The following is a 9232-nucleotide window of genomic DNA, read 5'->3' as shown; positions in this document are numbered from 1 at the left end:
GGCATGATTGGTGATACATGTTAAGTAGAACGAGCCACTCAATGAGATGTGACAGGAATCCATACCTCTACTTGTAATTATCCTGCCGTATCGCGTATGGTAAGATCACTCTGACGGCTTTGGCCCCGCCTACGAGAGAAAAAATACCCTCTGCGTACGTTCCCTTCTCACGTTGTTGTTTGTTAAGTTAACACAGTGACGTCAAAAAACAGTCAGCCACATCGAGACTAAAATCGGCTGCGATAAGCATTCCAAGTAAAGGTGTGGATTGAACCCTTGCTTGAAATCATGTATTAGTCGGTGGCGTCACCTATCTTTCAAAGAAAATGTATTTTTTTAAATATCGTTTGCTTATACTCTGTTCACGCTACTGGTAGATAGCGCCACTTAAATTATTCTCACCGCTGGCTTGCGGTAGATGACGCCACCGACTAATGAACACTGTTTCGGTTTGAACGTGATTGCAAGAAAGGGCCCCTAGCCATCAATAACAAATCTGGGCAATAGAAGTACTGTATTACCATGTTAATGGAGCCACCAAGCATGCATGGCGCGACGTTATTGAATTAAAAAGAGAAAGAGCTGTATAGTGCCATCTTCAGTTATAATAATTCCTATTTTTAACATGAGCAATTCTAAAAATTTAATTTACCAAAAACAAACATTTAGTATTTGAAAGAAGAGTCGTTCAATATTCTAAAAATGCAAATACCCTCGCAAAAAGTAAGATATTCAATACTTTATGACGTTTGACTAAAATAATATAGCCCCATCTACTATATGTATTTATTTATTTTTGAAACACTCAGATATTTTGAACGAAATCGAAAGTATTAATAACGGTAAGTTTCACAAAAGCAAAGTTTCACAATAGCAAAGTTTCACAAAAGCAAAGTTTCACAATAGCAAAGTTTCACAAAAGCAAAGTTTCACAATAGCAAAGTTTCACAAAAGCAAAGTTTCACAAAAGCAAAGTTTCACAATAGCAAAGTTTCACAATAGCAAAGTTTCACAATAGCAAAGTTTCAAAATTTATAATTAAATATATTTTAAGAAAATGATATAAATTATTAATAACTAAAATTACATTAAATATGTAAAAACAATAACAAAATAATTTTAATGAAATTTCTTAAATATTATAAAATATTAGGTATCAAATTCCTTTAACTTTACTTCACAAATAAAAGTCACTTTTACCTGCGGCCACAACTAACAACCGGAAATTTTTAGTTTCCGCTCGAATTTCCACCGGAAATATAGAACCAATTTAAAAAATATATATTGGATTTGGGTTAAATGTATTTTCTAACAAGGAGACTACCCGAGGTGGTTATCACCGATTTGGTTCAAACTCGGGTGGTAAGTAGACCTTCATGTAACTTGAAAATCCCTAAAAGGGTGGACAAGAATGGGCTTTCGTTTTGCCATGGCAACCAAAAATGTTTTTCACAACTTAAAAACTGGTTTTCTCTATGAAAATTAACATGGGAAAATCGAAGATTTTAAGGGTCCCCCCCTGACAATATTTTTTCAAAAAATTAAAAAAGGTTCATCAAATAGATACATAATTCAGATCATGGCTAAATCTGGTACATTTGGACCAATATACGTCAATTTTGGTAAATATGAGTAAATATACAAATATTGGGTAAATACGAGTAATCAGTTTTTAAGTTGTGAAAAACATTTTTGGTTGCCATGGCAAAACGAAAGCCCATTCTTGTCCACCCTTTTAGGGATTTTCAAGTTACATGAAGGTCTACTTACCACCTGAGTTTGAACAAAATTGGAGATAAACACCTCGGGTAGTCTCCTTCTAAGTTTAATATTCAACCGCGTTTAAATAACAGGTAAACAAGACTCTACAGTTGTAAATTAACATTCTCATTTGTCTTTGCTAGCAAGTCACCATGTTAATTTTTTTGCGATCATAAGTGCTAAGTTCGCGTATTATAATAAAGCTCTTATTTCAAAATTTCGGCGCTGCTAAGAATAAACTAACAATTTAAATTGTACAGTTAATGGTTCATTTGTCATTGGAAATTAACAGTTAAATATTTCTGCGCGAGCTAAAGTGCAACGTCCACAAATTAAGAGGTCTTTATAGCTGTATGAATGCTATTATTGAAGAATTGCGGAATTTTCGGCGCTGCTAAAGAAAATAAAAAGAACGCTATAAAGAGCGGAACTAAACTATTAATATTTCTATGTAAATTAACATGTTCCTTTTTATCCGCGAGCTTCAGTGCAAAGTCCGCTAATGTCGTTGTAAAACGTGTTAGACTTGAATAAAAATTTAATCCTAAAATCCGATCAAATTTCATTTTTATTTTTCATTAAAAGAACATTTTTTACACATTGTAAAAAATGTTCTTTCTAAATCTTTATATTTTTTCCGTGGAAAGAACTGTAAAGATTCGTTGCCACAAAAGCAAAAAATAAGAATTTGTTCTGATTTTTCCCGGCCTCTATCCGTCGTCAAAATACTGCTTTTAAAAGTATTCAAAGTTGGGATAGAAGAAGTGCCCCCCCCCCCCCCCCAACCTGAGGATAGGTACCACGTTTTGATTTCCGCCCTGGCCATAACTACATTTGAAAACCAATTTCCGGGGCTAGGACCACATTTTTTATTTCTTTTTTTTTGGGTAGCGCATCTTCGGCCGCGAACTGAGAGGTCGCTAAGTGAAACAAGTTGCCGAAAGGCCAAATATAGATCGACGCTTACGTCGCCAACTACATTCCTGAAACCCAACATTTTTGTCAGAAAAGCACACAAAGAATATTTTAATAATATTTAAATTTAGCTAATTTCAATTTAAGTTTAGTACCTAATTTTAATTTAATAAAATAAAATTAATTTAATATTAAAAAAATTATATAAAAAATATATTTTAACTTTATGAATTACTTTATTGAAAGTACTTATATTTAATGTCTTTTAATTTTAATGTAACATAAATTTTATTCTTAATTTTAATGAAACATTAATTTGATTCTCAATTTAATTTTAACATTAATATAATTATAAAATTACCCGTTTCAGTTTAATCTCCATCACCACCATATAGAGGGTTTTATATCCCTGGAACAGACAGCGACGAAGCCATCTATATACTCCTACTCTATACACTGGGAGTCACTTTTCTCGTAACTAAGGGTCACTTTGCCCTTAATGTGAAATTTGTCCAAAAATTAGAGTATAGCGCTTGCGTCATCTATGTGGCGGCGCGCTAAGAAATTTGCGGCGAAAATGTGGAAAGTACCATCTTGGGAAGTCGGATCTTTGGCTATCGATGTGCGGGGAAAAATCGACAGACTATAGAGAATAAATACGCGAACTACCTTTTTTTAGGTTCTTTTTATTTCGTGGTCAGTAATGACTTTTAAAAAACTTTGAAAATTACTTTTGATCTGGCTCTTTTTTTTAGATAGTTTTGGTAAAGGTGTAAAGGCTTTTTTAAGAAGTTCAGATATCAAAGTTGCGTTATTTAAATATTTGGTTTTATCTAGTGAAAGCCTACGAATGTTTAGTAATGTCATTGACCATTAGATGGGGTAAGAACTTCCCCAGCTTCGCGGTTTAAAGGATAATTTGATGAACTCCTGCTTTATTTTGTTAAATAGGTAATAACTTAAATTTAACTCGATGGGCATAGCTTCTAGTAGTTAAAATGCTGATTAGATTTATTACAGTTTAAACTTTTCATTCCATCAACTGCTATTTTATTCATTTGATTATTTTGCTGCAGAGTTATGAGCAAATTAAAAGACAATATTTAGTTCTTACTCACCTTTGGTTAGAATACTTTCTCCATCTAGTGGCTAAGAACAAACGTTACTGAGTATTCACGGGATTTTACTTAGATAATTTATAGTTTAGGACTAATTCTATGATGTTAGTACGAAATCTTACTCATTTATATGGTCAATGGAGGTAAGCGTGATCAGGGGGTAAGTGTGAATGGATATTGAAATATACTTAATCATACACCTTTTGTTTATTTTCAATATTAATTTAAATTAAATTTATTTTTTAAAACTTTTAGTTGAAAAAACGTTATACTCTTCTACTTGTGTTTAGAGATTTTATTCGCAAAAGAAAGGATCCATAACTTTGTTCCTAACTGCGTAAAGTGGTTTTATATTTTCGGATTTTGTAGTATTATTATATCTTTACCTGCTGGGAAAATTGCCAACTTTTGCTAATAATTTGAGGTTTTCAAAATTTATTCTGGTAAAACTCTTTCTAAATTTGCAGTGTGGGGTAAGACCGTAAGTGTGATCAGTTAATCAATGTTACTTTATGGTTTTTAAGACAACTTTATATAATTGTTTTGATGTAATCTTACTAAAAAAAGGAAGTAGCTATAGCTAGCTATATAAGCATCTGGGTTCCTTAGTTTAAAAATATATTATTTTAGAGCTACGAAAAAATATAGCTTTATTGGGACACCATATTTAACCTCTATGTAATTTCATTGCGATTTGTCAAGGATTTCACGTGATCACAATTACCACACCCCCATATCACACTTGCTCCGTATTTTGGGGGTAAGTGTGATCAGTAACAGAGTTAAATTAAATAATTAATATTTAAATAACTATTTATTTTATATTAAATTTGATTGCGTAGTTGCGTAGGATTAAGTGGCCATATTAATGGTACCAATTCTTAAGAGGGTGCTATTTTTAGTTTAAGAGTAATTTCAAGTAAACTCCCAAAACAATATTTTGATCACCCTTACCTCCATTGACCCTAGATGAAGTTTTTTAACAAATGATTGTATACTGTGAAATAACGATGAATCCTTGATTGTGTATCTATCCCATTTATTATGTTACTATATTTAGAAATATATCCATTTCACGTAGGCTACCTTGGATATATACAAAAATAATATACTTTAAGCCTTGTCGTACAAAAATTGTCAACCAAAATGACAAAACTTTAACTGAAAGTTTGAAAGTGTTTGGGCCAAAGCTATAAACGTGGTAACAGGGATAAAACGAAATGCAAACACACCATTATCGAGAAGCTAGAGTGAAAGCAACAAAGTCAGTGTAGTACCAGAATTTCCTACCCAAGATAATACTTTTTTTTTGTCTAGGCCACGCAAAAGTAAACGCGAGACAAATAATAACTGACAGAATAAAACTAATAAAGAAAGTCGAAGTACCAAGACTTTAGATAAGATATACTCGTACAAAAATTACCGAAGCCAGTTTTTCCGGAAATTTTTCCGTATTTTCCCAAAAAAAGAAAAAAATAAGTTTCAATTCCATGATTAGCCTAATATTGTTCGCAAACTTAAATTTCGGAGCATTTTCGCCTTATTTTATAGAATGCAAAAGTAAAACTAAACATCTAGACTAATTTAGAATAAATACCCTTAAAAAGAAATATATGTTTAAATTTAAAATTTTTTCGATTTGCGGAAACTTTTCCGCATTTAATTTTTCCGGAAAATTACCAACATTAAAACAAAGACATTCTAAATGGTTTCTTCAGATATCACCTAAATTAATCTAAGTGCATGCTATACAGCAAATAAATTTAGATAATAGCATTCTAACGTATTCTAATCGATAACATCTAAAATATACTGACGACTGCGCGTATTCAGTAAAACATTTTGAAAAATATTCTAAATAGGTTCTCTAAATAATACTTAAAGGAGCACTGTCACCAAAACCAAAAATTACGAGGTTTTTTTACAGAAAGATAGCAAATATATTAATAATTATGTCCCTGAAATTTCATAGTTATTGGAAAAGTATTTAAAAAGTTACGCTACTTTTTCCACAACCTACATCAAACGGCTCGAAAAATTTCAGAAATCGCGGTTGAACCTACGTGTAGCGCCCAAAGAATGAAGCGGCAAAAATTTGAGAAATTGCGGCGTGTAAGGCGTATTAAAAACACGATTAACTACAATTTACCAATATAAGTAGGTTAAAAATCCAAGGAGAATGTCGTAGCGGACGACAGTTCCGACCGAAAAACGATAAAACCGTAGAAAAATATTTCGTTCACGAGATGGCGCTGCAGGTTCTGAGATTCTCGAGTTGGGGGGGATAAAACACGAAATTTGGTTGCTTATAATAAATCAAATACTGGAAATATTAACATGAACTATTTTTTATAACCATTTAAATGGTTTTTAACCAATTTTAGGGTGGTGACAGTTCTCCTTTAAATAATTTTGAAGCAAATATTTAAATATATTTAAATATATATTAAATATTTCTTTAAATATTTAAAGAAATATTAATACAATTTTTTACAGATGATAAATAAAATATTCCAAAGATTTTGAGTGTACAGCAAAACCTTTAGACAAAAATATCCTTCAGGGGTTTTATAGATAACACCGAAACTATTCTTAGGATGATGCGTATTCAGTAAAATATTTAGAGAATCACATTCTAAATGGTTTCTCTAGATACCAATTAAATTATTTTAAAGAGGGCTCGTATTTTGAAAGATACATCTTTAAAAATATGTTCCTTTTTAGGTTTATTCTATAGCCATTTTATAAAGTTTGCTTATAGCAAGAACTAAGAAATATTATTAGAATATCCCCAGTTTTTTCTCTTAGAAATGTTTGTACGAAAAGCAAATCCCCCCCCCCCCCCAATCGTTGTCTTTAGGTACTTTTAAAGTTCTAATTCTGTCTTGACTTTCTACGTTTTACTCCTATTAAGATATTTACGCTAAATGAAGATCCTTTTAAAGCGGCACCAAGAACCAGAACTGTCCGTCAGCGCGGACGGGGGTGTAGACTTGAATGGAGGCCCCATTTCTCAAATTCCGGTCCTTAACGTCCATCGCTTTGCCACTTTTCCGATTAATAATCTCGAAGTGTCCCCCTTCCGGCAACTCCGTCACTCGCCAGTGCTGCTCCGTCTTAGCCGAGTTACGCGCGCCCAATTTAACAAGGCCGCAATTATCGAGGGAGCCATTTCCCACTTCCAAAACGAGCCCGCTCGCCACCGCTTCTATTTGCCAGTAGCCCCCCTCCTCAACGACCGGGATGAACTTAAAACGCTGACTGTCCGAATTGACGTAAGTCCATTGTTGAATGCTGGTACCGGGTTGCGTTTTCCTATCTTTCACGTCCAAATCTTTACCGCTCAGTTTGGAAACTATCCTGTATTTTTTATTCGGTTCGAAGGCAGATTGGTAAAATCTGAACCAGTTTAAATTGATAGATTTGCCGAATACTACGTAAACGTTGTGAACGCCCGATACTTTTTTAAGTAATTGGGAAGATTGAGTAACCCAATTACCCCAGTTACCGGTACTGGGGATTGCAACTGACGCTATGGTGTTGCCCGTGGCGTTGTCCAAACGCATCGTGATTCCTCCGGTTTCGTTACTGTCGGTAGCGACTCGTAAAACTATCTTGTCCAAATTGAAGTTCCCAAAATGAACGGAGTTATAGACGAGATACACCCCCGCTTTGGTGTAGCCCACGTAAGAGCCGCAACCACTGTCGTCCTCGCAGGTATCAGTGTCCCCACCACCCTGCTTACCGCTGTAACTTTCGGCTTCGATTTGACCACTAGCCAGTCGGCTATATTCGGACATACCTGGCCACGTGAAAGTAGCCACCGACCCGGGTTCTAAACTATAAAGCATCGATTGGGTACCGTATCTGACCTTAAACTGAACCCTGGCTGGTCCGGAGTTTACGGTAACTAGGGCGATATCTCCTTTGGGATTCTCGAAAGCCACCGACTCCAAGACTTTCGCGTGGCTGCTGGATTGAACGCGCTTAGCCCCTTTGCGGACGAATTTACTAGCGTGGCCTGACGAGTAGTATTCCGGCTTACGGATAACCCGCCCGTCGCTACGGATCTGAACAGCGCCGTAGCAGTTGGGACAGCCGCCGTTCTGGGGTCCGTTGCTTTCGTCCAAGACCAAGTTCCATTTGACGACGCTTTTGCCCCAGTTGCGGGCGCCATTGACGATCTGGTCAGCTACGACTCCCGGGACGAGGGTCTCGAAGCGTCCACCGTCCACCCATTCGCCGTCGGAGCACTCGGTTTGCCAGATGCCCTTGTCCGGGTGCGCTTCGTGGACGATGCTTTGTTGGGACGGGAACCCGGCGTAGCAGTGGAAAGCGGTGCCGGCCACGTAGTCTTTGGCCACTGGGTCCGAAAGCACTGCGAAATGGACAGCGTCATAGAAGATGTGTTTAATTATGAATTTATTCGGGAGCAGGGCGTAAGATCCCACTGGTAAATGGTAAGGGGCGTAGTTTTTCTTCCGGTGATTATAAAATGAATTATTAAATGGCCTGATATTCTCAGTTTACGTGAATACATTTTTTGGACAGCTTCATTTAAAAGCAATAATTTTTATGATTATATAATAAACTAGTCACACGAGAAAATGTAACTTATGCAATTTTAATATCTTAAGAAAAAAACATTTTAAAAATAAACAGTATTCCGAATCTAGATATTAAATTGGGTTATGATCTGATATTCTATCGGAATTAAAAAAATTAAATTATTTTTATAGTTTAAAATATTTATTTTCAGCCAAATTTACGGGATTTTACCGAAGGCCTTGTTCCACAATCTGTCCATTGCGAACAGTTTTTCAATAACTAAAATATAAATTTGTGTCATTTCTATAGCTTCTATAGAAATTTGTGTTACTTCTATAGATTCTATAGAAATTTGTGTCACTTCTATAGATTCTATAGAAATTTGTGTCACTTCTATAGATTCTGTAGAAATTTGTGTCACTTCTTTAGGTTATGTAGAAATTTATTTAACTTTTATAGATTTTTTAAAACAGTTTTGTCGTTTCTCTATAGGGTTCCGAATAGAATTCTATAGGATAGAGTGCTCTAGAAATATTTCTATAAGAGATAACTCAAATTTTTTCAATAATCCAAATTTCTATATAAATTTGTGTCATTTCTATAGCTTCTATAGAAATTTGTGTCACTTCTATAGCTTCTATAGAAATTTGTGTCACTTCTATAGCTTCTATAGAAATTTGTGTCACTTCTATAGATCATTTTTGTACAGGAGAACTTCTGTAAAAGCGTACCTTTAAGCGGATAGTCGTACTTGTCCCAATTATGGTCCCAAATCAGTATTTTGGTTTTGACGTGGTTTCTCTGAAACTGCGGCCCCAAATGGTCCCTGACGAACTCGGTCTCCTCTTCGGCGGTCAGTATCATCCCGGGGTAGCCCTCGGGTTCGTAGT

The sequence above is a fragment of the Leiobunum rupestre genome, chromosome 11, assembly GCF_980474605.1.
Source record: "Leiobunum rupestre chromosome 11, qqLeiRupe1.1.hap1, whole genome shotgun sequence".
Taxonomy (NCBI): domain Eukaryota; kingdom Metazoa; phylum Arthropoda; class Arachnida; order Opiliones; family Sclerosomatidae; genus Leiobunum; species Leiobunum rupestre.
This window is presented reverse-complemented; position numbering follows the sequence as displayed.